The sequence below is a fragment of the Melozone crissalis genome, unplaced genomic scaffold (assembly GCF_028551555.1).
Source record: "Melozone crissalis strain CALT ecotype California unplaced genomic scaffold, PUWL_Pcris_2 ptg000042l_1, whole genome shotgun sequence".
Lineage (NCBI taxonomy): Eukaryota > Metazoa > Chordata > Aves > Passeriformes > Passerellidae > Melozone > Melozone crissalis.
In genome coordinates this window covers 30047190-30059850 of record NW_026535820.1, presented here as the reverse complement: position 1 = coordinate 30059850, position 12661 = coordinate 30047190, and the positions used below count along the sequence as shown (strand labels likewise).

Sequence of the window (12661 nt, the reverse complement as noted above, 5' to 3'; positions counted from 1 at the left end):
ACAGAAAAACAGCCTGAACTTAGAAAAATGACGAGTTGAACACATCACATCCCACGCCAAAGCATCACAAAGTTCTCAAGACTAGTTCATGGATGATCATAAACCCTGAGCTGCCTCCAAGCTGTTCCACCTTCCCAGAGGCACTCAGATCCCATGGAAGAAGAAACAGAAGGCACCCATATAGCAAATGGACTGCTTACAGTTGTAACATTTTAAGCATTACTCTTTCAATGAAAATTTTTGTAACTCTTTCCAAAGCCAAATCTTGCAGGGTTTTTTGGTCCTATCTTTCATACTGCTAAAAAGCAAAGGAAAGACATTGGGGAATCAGGACTGGACTCTAGAATCACCAACTGGACTGTAAAGTCCAGCTTCTCTTGGCAGAAGACTCTGAGTGCAGAAATCCTTAAGGACAAGGCACAGCAAATCAACTTAGGTTAGACTCCAGAAGTCTTCAAAGGCTCAGCTACTGGGAGATCAGGCTGAAGTCTGTTCTAGGTAGTTACAGCCAGTATGTCCACTAAAACAGTCCAGTTTGGACATTAAAGAATTCTGAAAGTTCAATTGCTTTGCTTTTTCTTAAAGGGCAGGACTGCTACCTAATAGAGGTTTAAATTAAAACACAAACTCATTTATTCATTACCACTATGTCTGAAGTAGCCTATGGGAGAGATGAGACTACAATGTCTTTTTTCCTTTGTATTGTCACTAAAACAGTCCTATCCTGTATCACCCACTAAATACTGGATATTTCAGAGAATTGAACAGCTCCTTTTTATTAAAGATGTAGGAAGTGACTTTATAATTACTCTTCTACTAACAAGGAGAGTATTCAGAAAAATATCTCTCCTGAAATCCAACAACTGGGTAACAGAAAGGCAGGAAAGACACTGTCAATTAAAGAAGTAACAAACAAGTGAGCCATATTTTGACTTTTCAGGCAGGTGTCACAGCCTCATGAAGTAAGACTCAGGACTGTTTTCATTTCAATGTTATTAAAAAAGTATTTCAAAATGAAATAACCGTTTGACATAATTTGTTTGTTAGAAGAATCGCTATCCCAATGAAAACTTTATTTACACTGATACCTCTTTCATAACAAGTCAGAGTAATAACCTACACTACTGTATTTCAGATAAATCAGCAATAAATAATCTTTCCCTATATCAGAGGGAAAAAATGCTTATGGTGCATCAGCTTGGATCATCAAACAAGCCAAATGCTGCAAAAGACTGAACCTATCTTAAAGACTGATACTTTTGAATACCAAAAAAACATGCAGACAAAAGCAAGTTCAAGAAGCTAGCAGTGGGGCATGAACCATGTAATTTTTAAATCCACTGAGAAATCCGTCAATTAAGAAAAATGAAACAATTCCAAACATTCCCTGGGTACCCAAGTGAAAAAAATCAAAATACTGACATAACTGACACAACATTTGATGGACACATTTATCATTTATCATATTAGCAAGAATCTTATTAATAGCCAATATGATGCTTATGTTGTCTTATTGTAATATATGTAAATATAAGTATTAGAAACACAAATTAAGCAATCTTTTTATTGTCAGGTATATCTGGCAGATGAGAACACAAGTCTGCTTTTTTAATGAATTAATGCAATTCAGAATGCCATTCAAGCCAAAACCACAGAATTAAAAGTCTGAGGTTTTAGTTCAAGAAGATATTAACTGATTAAGTAGCACCAACACAATCACACAAAAATTGACATGCTCTTATTAGAGAGCAGCTTCTTATTAATATCCATAAACAAACACAGAGAGAGAAAACAGAAAATAACTATTCAAGTAACAAACCTCCTGAAAAATAAGTGATTCTTTCAGGTCTGCACACTACAACAAATGATAAACCTTGCTGAACAGAAGGATAGTTTCAAACATTTGCATTTATCAGTATTAGCTGCATAGAAACAGCACAGAAGCTACTGTCACTTTCTACTTTTTTTTTCTCAATTTGCATGTTAGTCTAGCTGCAGCATAAATCAACCTTATTCCTTCACAGCTTGGGAGAGACAGTCAAGTATCAATACAATTAACATAAACAGGGAGCACTTAGCTCATTATGCACCATCAAACACATCTTTGTCAACATGCACTGTCAAACATATTTTTGTCTGTATTCTTAGTTTCTCGAAAGTGCCCAAAAATAGAAGAATCTGATTTGCAAAGCACCTATCAATGATAACAAACTTTCAGTTTAAACACAGTCTTACTTGAATACTCCTAATGTTACAACCTGTAATGTCTTTCCTGAATTTATTGTCCCTCACAGAGCAGCCATAATCACTGGGTGAATTCAGCTGTGATACAGCCTTCACCAACACTTGACCTCAGGAGTTGAGTCAGCAAGCAGGTGCTCTCTGCTAGAAGCCACTGATGACAACTCAATGTGGAAGGGGGAAAACAGAATTAGAGCACTCCCAGCCATTCCCTCCTTATGTAAGCAGCACTGTGCCTCATGGCAGCCCACAGCCCTCTCTGCAAAGCGCAGATGGACTCATTCAGCTGTGAATGCAGCACAGCCTTATTAGATCTCTAATAACCTCCTCCAATCCAACTGAAAGGACATTGCAAATAAACACTCAAGCTTGTAAAATTCATGGGTGAAAACTTGTCACTTATGTTAAATGGCAGCTAGCAAGCCTAGGGACAAAAGGGTCTGACCCTATCAAAACCTATTTACTAATTTATGAGCGGAAAGAAAGTGGTAGGACAAGGGAACAAAACAGGGATGGCAATACTGACATTTCCTCATACTACACTTGAACTCATAGAACACAAATTATAATGAATCATTAAAACATTTTGCTTAGTTCTGCAATCATAAAAGCAATAGGTTAGTTTAAATCTAGCTCAGCACCCTAAACAAAAACAGCAGGCATTCCTTCTGACCTCTAATGGGAAGAGCAGGAGGACTCAACTCTGAAAAAAACCATAAATCAATCAAGATATGCTCATATAAGACAAGGTATTTTTATTATGCTTTGGTCAACACTTAATCTGGAACATACTGCTGGGATGGACATCCAGGGGCCAGTTACTTGGCATGTGCCAACATAAAGTAGATGCACTCCTCTCAGGAGCAGAGTCCAGACAGAGCAAAGCCACACTGCTGCACCTCTGCTGCAGAGAAGCCTGAATTAACTCTGACGACACAAAATTCAAAGTTCCATCACAGCCACTGAGATGCTAAGTAGGTTGCACTTTGTCTGGCTGGGATAGAGTTAACTTCCTTCCTATCAGCCCATATGGTGCTGTGCTTCAATTTGTGACTAAAACAATGCTGCTAACATCACTGCTTAAGCTATTGCTGAACAGTGCTGCACAGCATGAAGGCCTTCTCTGTTTCTCACTTTGCCCCCACAGTGGGTAGGCTGAGGGTGGGAGAAAGGCTGGAGCTAACACAAAGGGATGTTCCAAGCCTTAAACCATCATGCTCAGCAATATAAAACTGGGGGTAGTTCTTCCAAGGTAGTGTTCTCGGCTCAGAGACTGAGCACCAGACTGCACCTCTGAGAGTGATGGCAAACATTTACCTTTGCACCACTTGCTTGGGCTTTTTTGTTGCTTGGCAATTTGGCTGGTTGAGGGGGGGGGGTTTACCTTTTTTTTTTAAGCTTTCCCCCTTTATTTCCTCAACTGCCTTTATCTACAAGCTTTTTCTTGCTTTTGCTATTCCCATTCTTTCTCTCACCCTACTGCAGGACAAAGTGAGTGAGTGGTTAGAGGGTGCTTAATCGCTGGCCAAGGCCAACCCACCACACAGATACACCATCCACATCATCCTAACCTACACAGACAACTGAAATCTGGCATTTCCTTCAGCAACTTTGACACCTTTGTTTGACATTTAGGTCAATCTTGCTATATTTATTGCTAAATGCTCCAAAACAGGAGTTACACTTTTTTGACAGCTGCATTTGAATGTACCAAGCTACCATTTTTCAGCTGTTTGTTTCCACATGATTTGGATTTCTCATGTGTGAAGTCATGACCTTTACCTGTGCCCAGCCACTACACTGCTAACAGAAACTTCTGAATGAACTAAATGATTTACTACATGGTCTTCCCTCTTCTGGAGAATGAACATAATCCAACTGCAGCAATAAAAATCAGAAGAGGGACATGAGAGATCTCAAATAGAAATTTTAATTATATTTGGAAGCACTTAATGCATGGGAATAAATGAGGTATGAATGCATCAGCATAGATGCAATAGGAAGTAAAATTTCTGCAACTGGTGGAAAGCTATGGACAAGGGACAGAACAAGAACTGAAGCTATCGCATGGACAGAACACAAGTTATTCAACTGCATAGATCACTTGGGAAAAGACATGGAAATTATTTCAAGTATAGTGAGGAACTAGTGTGGAATTAAAGCACGCCAGTGTAATCCAAGTTCACCATCTTTATCACCCAACATGCCCCTTTGTACATAAATGGGGATTTTTTTTATGCAGAACAGTGAGATACCAGAGTATCACCATTAAAGCCTAAATATGAATGTTTTCCTAAGGCAAAAGCTTGAGCAGTTGTTCCTTCTTCACGTTTTCCAAAGAAATTACCTATAGCTATTGTATTTAAGAGATTTAGAGCACACCACACAAGCTGTACCATAACCTTGTCATTCTTGCCTGCATGACATCACTCACCTATTCTTCTCCTGTCAGTCACACCACATAAAACCCTAATGCAAAACTACTAAAATAATCTACATAACAAAAAATTGGTAACATTTAACTGATGTGTTCAAATTTCATTTTTCTTCAGTAATATAAAATTGGGATGCAAAGCCTCTGAATTGCTTTTCCCCTAATTCAATGCACTCACACCCAAAATGCTGCTAGAAGACTGACAGCACAAACAAAATACAGCCAGCTCTGCAGAGGCAGACTTAAAATTATGTAATCTCTGTGTTTCCTAGCTTTGTCTATTTAATATTTATCACTCTCCATGTGTGACTTCTGTTACAATTGAGGCCCTCTGAAGACATGAAATACTCAAGTTTTAACTGCACTCATAAAGGAACTCAGTTCAGACTTGTTTCAAACTAGCCCTTGGGTTTAATAAAGGACATACACTCTAGGCTGAAAAACTGCCTCAGTACACCCTGAAATATTTCATTTTGCTGTTCAAAGCATTCCTTTCCTGCTATTTGAAAATGATCAGATAGCAAAAGTCCAAACTGCTCATTTCATGTTGCCGCTAGCCAGTGACAAACGCCACAGGTAAAACCAGAAAGGGCCTCTCTTCGGAAGGAGACCTCACAACTCCCTTGTGCAACCACTGCTGTGCTCAGTCACCCTCACAGTAAAGAAGTGTTTCCTTATGCTCAGACACAACCTAGCATGTTTCAGTTTTCACCAGAGAGGTTAATTTGAGCTGTTCAACTGAGTTAAAAAAAAAATAATTGCAAAATGGTTTGGGAAAACAATACAATACCAAAAAAGGAAAAGGATCTTTTAAAGTATCAGCTATTGAGGTCAAGATATTATTTTGACTACTGCTGCCTAGAGTTCATTTTTCTTATCCAACACATTTAACTTTCCTAGAACAAAGAACTTGTTCTAGTCTTTGACATGCATGGTGGTTTGTCAAAGGAAGCTACATAAAACATTATTGATTCACTTTATTTTCTCCCAAAGCTGAATTACCATAAACATACAGACTGTACAACTACAGAGAGCAACATTTCCATGACAGACACCAGCATAGCATGGCTGTAGGAATTCCAAGGACCACACTTCAAAAAAATCTAAACCAATGCAATTGCCTAAGTAAAAGATATGAAACATATTTTTGTGAACACCTATTTTCTAAATAAAATTCCTTCTGGTAAAAGTGAAACCCATGAAATGCACAACCAGTTTTCAAAGCCTGTATCTGAACAGGACAAACAGCCAAATGTCCTGAGAACATAAATTTCCCAGATTCATGCAGTCCTGCTCAGCCAGAGCTTCCTCATTCATGACCTTTTTTTGTCACAGAGAAGTGCAGAAAAAAATGTGCTGCTTGCCAACATTGACTTCACTGCTCTCCCAAACTGCTGAAATCTCAAGGACCAAACCCATCAGAATCCACAAAACTTGCCTATTTAGGCCAGTCCTTGCAAATGTCTCTCAATCCCTGTGACAGCCCCAGATCCTGTAATTCTCAACTGCATTCAAACCACCTCTGTGAAAAAAATATCATTAATAAACTGGCAAACTTCTTTTAAAATAAATGAAAATGTGAAAAACAGAGAATGTGATGAAACTCACATTAAGTCTTGTCAGCCATATGCACATCTTACCATAGAAACAGTGTAAGATCAAGGTCACACTACAAGCAAAATGAATACAGCTACTAGGCTGTAGCTGCCTGGGCAGCTTGTCTCAATTCTCAGTTCTCATCCTTTTCTCATTTGCACATCATGCCATTACTATAGGAGTTCACGCATGTATGACACATGCATACCCTTTCAAAACTACCAGAGAACTAAGGAGATCTTTAGTTTAAATAATAAAACAAACAAACAAGACCACCTCAATCTCCAAAGCTAGTAACACCAAAAGTTCTTTGGGACTTTCTTTATATCCTTACTACTTAGTGATCAAAAGCTGAGATGAATAGCCACAACAGAACAAAAAAAAAAAAAAAAAAAATCCCCCACCACTTCTGGTAGGAACCTGTGGCCCATCTGGCTTTCCATAATGTAGAAAAAAATCTTTCCCAACTTCCCAACTCTCACGTAACAGCACAGCTTTTTCTTTGCCTGTCAGCACATTTCAATTCTACAGAAAAGTATTCCACAGAAGGCTCACCTACACGTTCCCATTGCAGAGCCAGAACTCATCTGAAAACACTAGGAAAACAAAATATTCTAAATACATACTTAAAATATTAATTGGATGACTTTTCATTACTGAAATAGGTATGGTATTAGAATGCTTTATGAAATGTCTTTCCATTCTATCTGTTAAAAATACATCTTTCAATTAAACACCTACTGCTACATGCTAAGGAGAAGTCACTTATGAGGGTTTCAGGCCTACCTGAATCACAACATTTTTTGTTTGTGGACCTTATTTCGATATTGCACACATAACCACAGTATCATCAGCAGGAGCGAACAACACAAAAGAGCCATAAAACTCAAAAAAAAAAAAAAAAAAAAAAAGCGCTCCCCAACCATCAAAGCAATCCTGCCCTGAACGCGCTCCCCTGACATCAACGGCAATAAAATACAATCAAAAACGTTCAAACTTAAGCGAGAGACTAATACATGTTGGGAGAGAAAACCGGCTGGGTTTGGGTTTTTTTACACATATATTCACGTAGAAAACGACTGCAAAGGCGTTTTTAAAGGAAAATAACAAGAAACTTAAAAATAACGTCGTCCTTGTAAATCAGAAAGATGGGCGAGTTGAATCTCATTTCCTATTTGTTTATCATGCTTTATTCGAAAGTCTCGTTAATTTGGCCGGGAGAAGAAGGAGAGGGAGAGCGGAAGGAGCCGGAGCCTTCCCGTCCTGCCCGCCGCAAGCTGGCCCGAGCTCTTCCTCCGGCTCCGGGTCCCGCACGGCGGCAGGAGGGAGAAGGAGGAGGAGGAGGAGGAGGGCCAGGCCCGAGGAGCCCTGCTCCTCCGCCGGCCATCACAGCCACGGCCGCGCTGCCCCGGCGGGAGGCGGCGGGGAGGCCGCCCGGGCCCGCTCCGCCGCTGCCCGCCCGGTCTCATTGCGCAGGGCCGGGCCCGGCTCCCTCCGCTCTCCTCTCCTCCCCTCCGCCCTCTCGCCTGTACCCTCGCACAATAGACCCGGCCTTCCTCCCCCATATCCGGGGACTATATGCGGAGCCCGCGGAGGCTTCTCGCCTGCCACCCCCGGGCGCGGATCGCGCCAGCCCGGCCGCGCTCGTTACCTGCCTCGGCGCCGGCCTCGCCACTCTCCCCGCCGGGCTCGGGGGGCCGCCCCCTCGGCATGGCCGCCCCCAACCCGTCCCTCCCGCCCCCCCCGGCGCACGCACACACGGACACACCACACACACACACTCTTGACAACGGGCGGAGGGGGGACGGAGGGGCGGGGACGAGCGGGCGGGCCCGGCCCTACACACGGGCTGCGGGGGGCGGGCGCCGGCGCTCCCTGCCGGGGGAGGCGGGCAGGGGACGAGCGGGGCAGCGGCGAACTCACGGCAGGGCCGGGCGGGCGGGCGGGGGGCGCACGGCGGGTGAGGGGCGGCGGCGGCCCCCGGTGCGCATGCGCCGGCCTGTGCCAGGCTGGGGGGAGGTCGGTACATCCGGGTGCGGCGGCGGGCGGGGCCCGCAGGGCGCCCGTGTGGGGCAGGCCCTGGAATGGGAACGGGAGCGGGCCGAGCGGGGTTTGGCATGGTGGATCGGCCTGCCTGTGGCTTCCACCTGCACGAGTACCTGTGTCCCCTGCTTTAGCTGACCCTGTCGTGGCAGAGGACTTGGATTACATGTCCCTTCCAACTCTTAACAGTTCTGTGATTCCGTGAGGGTACGGCTCTTAGAGCCTGAAAGTCAGCAGGAGTGGGCCAGAGCCATGTGGTTAATGGTCTGAAGTTGTGTCAGGGCACATTTAGGTTGGCTATTAGGTACTAGGAAATGCTTCTTCACCCAGAGGGTGTTTGGGCACTGGAACAGGCTCCCCAGGGAAGTGGTCACAGCACCAGCCTGACAGAGTTCAAGGGGTGTTCGGGCAATGCTCTCAGGCACACAGTGTGGTCTTGGGGCTGTCCTGCACAGGGCTGGGAGTTGGGCTCCATGATCCTTGTGGGTCCTTCCAGCTGTGGGCATTCTCTGTTTCTGTTCCTTGTGGGCGATGGTTCCCTTCCTTACCCTCACACACCCTCCATGAATTCTGGTTTTAGGCTGAGGGGTACAAAACGTGAGCACATGGGACTCACTCCAGCCCACACAGCTGCCAGGGCAGGCAGGGTTTGCTGCTGAAGCCAGCTGAACTTGCTGAAATTGTTTGGCCTGGCTGTGCCCTGGCCAAGCTTTGCTACCTGAACCAAATTGCTGTTCAAGGAGATCTTAGAATCACAGGGTGGTTTGGGTTGGAAGAGACCCTATGAAGATCATCTTGTTCCAATGCCCCTGCCCATGAACAATGACACTTTTGACTAGATCAGGTTGTTCAAGCCCCATCCAGCCTGGCCTTGAACACTTGCAGGGATGGAGCATCTACAGCTTCTCTGGGCAGCTTGTGCCAGTGTCTCACTACCCTCACAGTAAATAATTCCTTTTCAATATGCAATGTACCCTCCTTCGGTTTAAAGCCATTCCCTCTTGTTCTGTCACTCCTCATGAGTGAGCCTTGTCAGAAGTCCCTCTCCAGATCATGATGTGAGTTGTCATAAAAGATAACTGGGTCATTGAATAGTGATTTTTTGGTATCAGAGGCCAGAGTTTGATTCTGTCCCCTGTAACTGGTGTGCAATAGAACTGCACTCTCTGGAAAGATACCAATAAAGTTGCATATGCTTTTCTTGACAGCATGTTCTGCACTTCATAGATTTCATTGCTTCCAAAGACACTGCTGTATGTCATTGTTTAATACACAAGTGTTGAGCTTCTAAAATTAGGTGTTTATTACACCTCTTTCTTCCTAAATAAATCAATACAAAATACTTTTGATTAATTACTTGATTCTTTTTCTTCTATTATCTCTTTAGTTGGACCTGTTTAAGACTCTAAAGCTTGTGAGTTGTGTGGGTTTCCTACAACTTTTGATTTTTAAATACCTTTTTAAAATGAATATATTTCTGTGCAGAGGGAACTTGTATGAGAATACTGCCTGCAGCGATCAAACTACCTTTTTTAACATTTTTTGGCAACTCAAGTCTTACAGCCAAAAATGCATCCAAAGCCCATTGCCACTGAACTGGCTTGCTGCTGCTTATTTGCCAAACTGTTTAAAATGTGCAAGTTCTTCTCATTGCCTTCCAGGATGTCCCTTTTTCCTCCCCCCATCCCATATGCCAGCATATGTCCAGTTTCTTTATTACAAACTACAAACATAGTGCTTCAATAGCCTGTATCAAAACACGTTTTACATGATGCATTAACCAGGCTGGATGATCCTGTCCTCATTTGTTTCATTTATTACTTTAATGTCACTTTCTGTAGTCTCTGCAAGTAGTATTTGTCAGGTACTTCAGATCACTGATCAAAAAACAGGGTGGGTTGGGTACTGATATCTGTAAACTATTGTAGCAAAGCATTACTCAATCGTTTTCTCATCATTGAATGTTAATTATCACTTCGTTAATTCATCTATCTTGTTCCGTTTCAATTGGATGTTGGGGTTTTTTTTCTTAAGTTAAAGCCTTTCAGATACCTAACTAAATTACATCTAAAAACTTGCCTTAAGCAACCCAATTTAATCATATCAAAGAATGAATTCAGGTTTCTGGAATGCAAGGTTTAGTTTCTTCCTGAAGGCTAAGGTTGGGTAAGCAATATTTGGATAATTTCACATTCTGTCCGCCAATAAGAAGTGTACTGTATTTCATTTTCTCTGCAGAAGTGCAGCACTGGCTGTATAAAAATGGAAAGGAGGGCTGGAGCTGGTGTGACCATGGCCCGGGGCTTCTGTGAGCTCGCTCCTCGCTGCCGCCCAGCTGCAGGCAGGAAAAGAGCGAAGAACAGCAGTGGCCTCTGGTGGCTGTAGGATACTTCTGTGCTAAAATACCAAGATCGCCGGTCGTTTTAGCAGCGAGCTACAGCCTACAAGTACAAGAAACGAAGTGACAGCTTTTTGGATGATTGCAGAGAGAACCCAGGGACAGAAATCAAAACCAAAGACATCGAACCGGATCAGTATCTGGAAAAACTTTGCACAATCTCATTATCTTACATATTTCTCCTGATTTTATTCTAACTTCGTTATCAAGCATGTCTGTATTTTTTGTTGAGGTCATCTACTTTAGGATTAAGAACCTTCATTTTGAGTTTATTTTCAGTTTTGAGCTTATGCACACTTTACAGGAATGTGAGATTTTATGTGCAGGCAATTTCTCTCTGTACAGATAGTAATGAAAGCCATTTAATGCAAAAGCCAACTTTCATTTCTATTTTAGCTTTTCAACATTATTGTTCTCTGCCTGTCTTTCAGTGTTCAGCAGTAGTACATACAATTGTGTTTAATTTTGTACTGCAAAAGTCTGTTCATTATCTGTTCCAAATTTATGTGGTATGTTTGTCATTGCCTATCAGTCTTCTAACACTTCTGCATCACTCTCATTCTGTATAAAACTAGCTCTGCATAAAAGCATAAAAACAGAATAGACATAATTTTTTTTTTCTTCAGAGCCTTAAGAAGCTTGTGGTACTGGGAGACAAATAGTTTATGAAGAATGCATGGAACATGTGTTGAAGAGGATATGAACATTTTTATTAATAAGGAAATTCAGTGGTATATCATATGCCTAACTTTACAGACATTTTCAAGCTGTCTAATCTCAGTGTAATTTTCCTTCTTTGTCTGTGTGATTGACACAATATATTTCCCTTGCACTTCGCAGCTCCTGGAAGAAATGTACTGCACTCATTGTTATAACTTCTGTGCTACTTGTCAGTGATTCTGTTGTCTGTATTTGCAGAAGTGCTGATATTTCAAAATATTTCAAAATTTTTGTATTTTGTAAATAATAAAATCTCCAATTACAGTCTCTCTCTAAAGTCTCTGGCATTACTCTAGAAGTGCTATGCAGGACACTCTTGGTTTTGGGGTGTGCCTAGCATTATAACCCAGTGCCTTCTCAAGTGAGAGCCTAGCAGACCATTACTGATGCTCTGCTGTCCATCCAAAGAAAACATGGGTCTGTTTCCCAGATGGAATCTGTAATGTAATACAGAGTGTGAGATGGCTAGCCTTTAACTTTTCTATGATGAATTTTATCAGGTATCACTAATTTCTAGGCAGAAAAGCAGCTATAGTGTCATCCCTTAAAATATGCCACAATAAACTGTATACTTATTTCATACTTGCAGATGAACTATAGCAACAGAGAGTAAGGTTAACACAAGGCCACAGGACAAGCTGAGTTCTAGGTTTTACTACCAACCTGATGTGCTGCTGAATTTTAAGGCAAACTAATGAAATTCAGTGAACCATTTCAGTAAAGCTAATTACTAAGTAGGGTACTATTTGCAGTTGTCAGATATTGTTTTTACTATTGTAAGGTATTTTTTTCAGTTGCTTATGGCTTTGCCATACTTGAAACCTTTGGACTAAAATTTCCACGCCAGCTGTCTCGCTGCTGTTGATTTGAACAGTCTACTTCTGTTTGTCAACTTATGTATCAACCTTGATTTTGGTTTTTTTCTTATTTAAGAAGGCACATGAAATCATTTGCTGCACTCACCAGTGAAACCAGTGGTTGAAAATGTTGATGTTAGCTTGAATTTTGATTCAGGAGGAGTGCATTCCAATAATACTTCAAATGTATTCTTTTTCTATATGTTTCAAACAAATTAATAGAACGTGCTCAATGTTTTTTTTTAATTTTTATTTTTCATTTTAAGGGTCATGTGACATCTCCCTGTCCATGTATTCCAAGCTGGGGAAGGCAGCACAGTACCTTCCCTGAGTTAAGGCTGTAGATGTGTAGTATTCCAGATTGGAAGATCC

At 41.9% G+C, this 12661-nt stretch overlaps 1 protein-coding gene across 2 annotated transcripts in view; it reads right to left on the bottom strand.

Annotated features, from left to right (window-relative positions):
* ZNF236 (zinc finger protein 236) overlaps nt 1–8258 on the bottom strand; it is a 72935-nt gene extending 64677 nt beyond the window's left edge. Inside the window, exon 1 of one of the 2 annotated variants that reach the window (XM_054284622.1) lies at nt 8195–8258. The gene's annotated coding sequence lies outside the window, so the exon portion shown is untranslated. Of the gene's footprint in view, nt 1–7922; nt 7949–8194 lie in introns of those variants that run through there. The other variant, XM_054284623.1, reaches the window with a different exon arrangement.
* Between the last annotated feature and the right edge of the window lie 4403 nt (nt 8259–12661).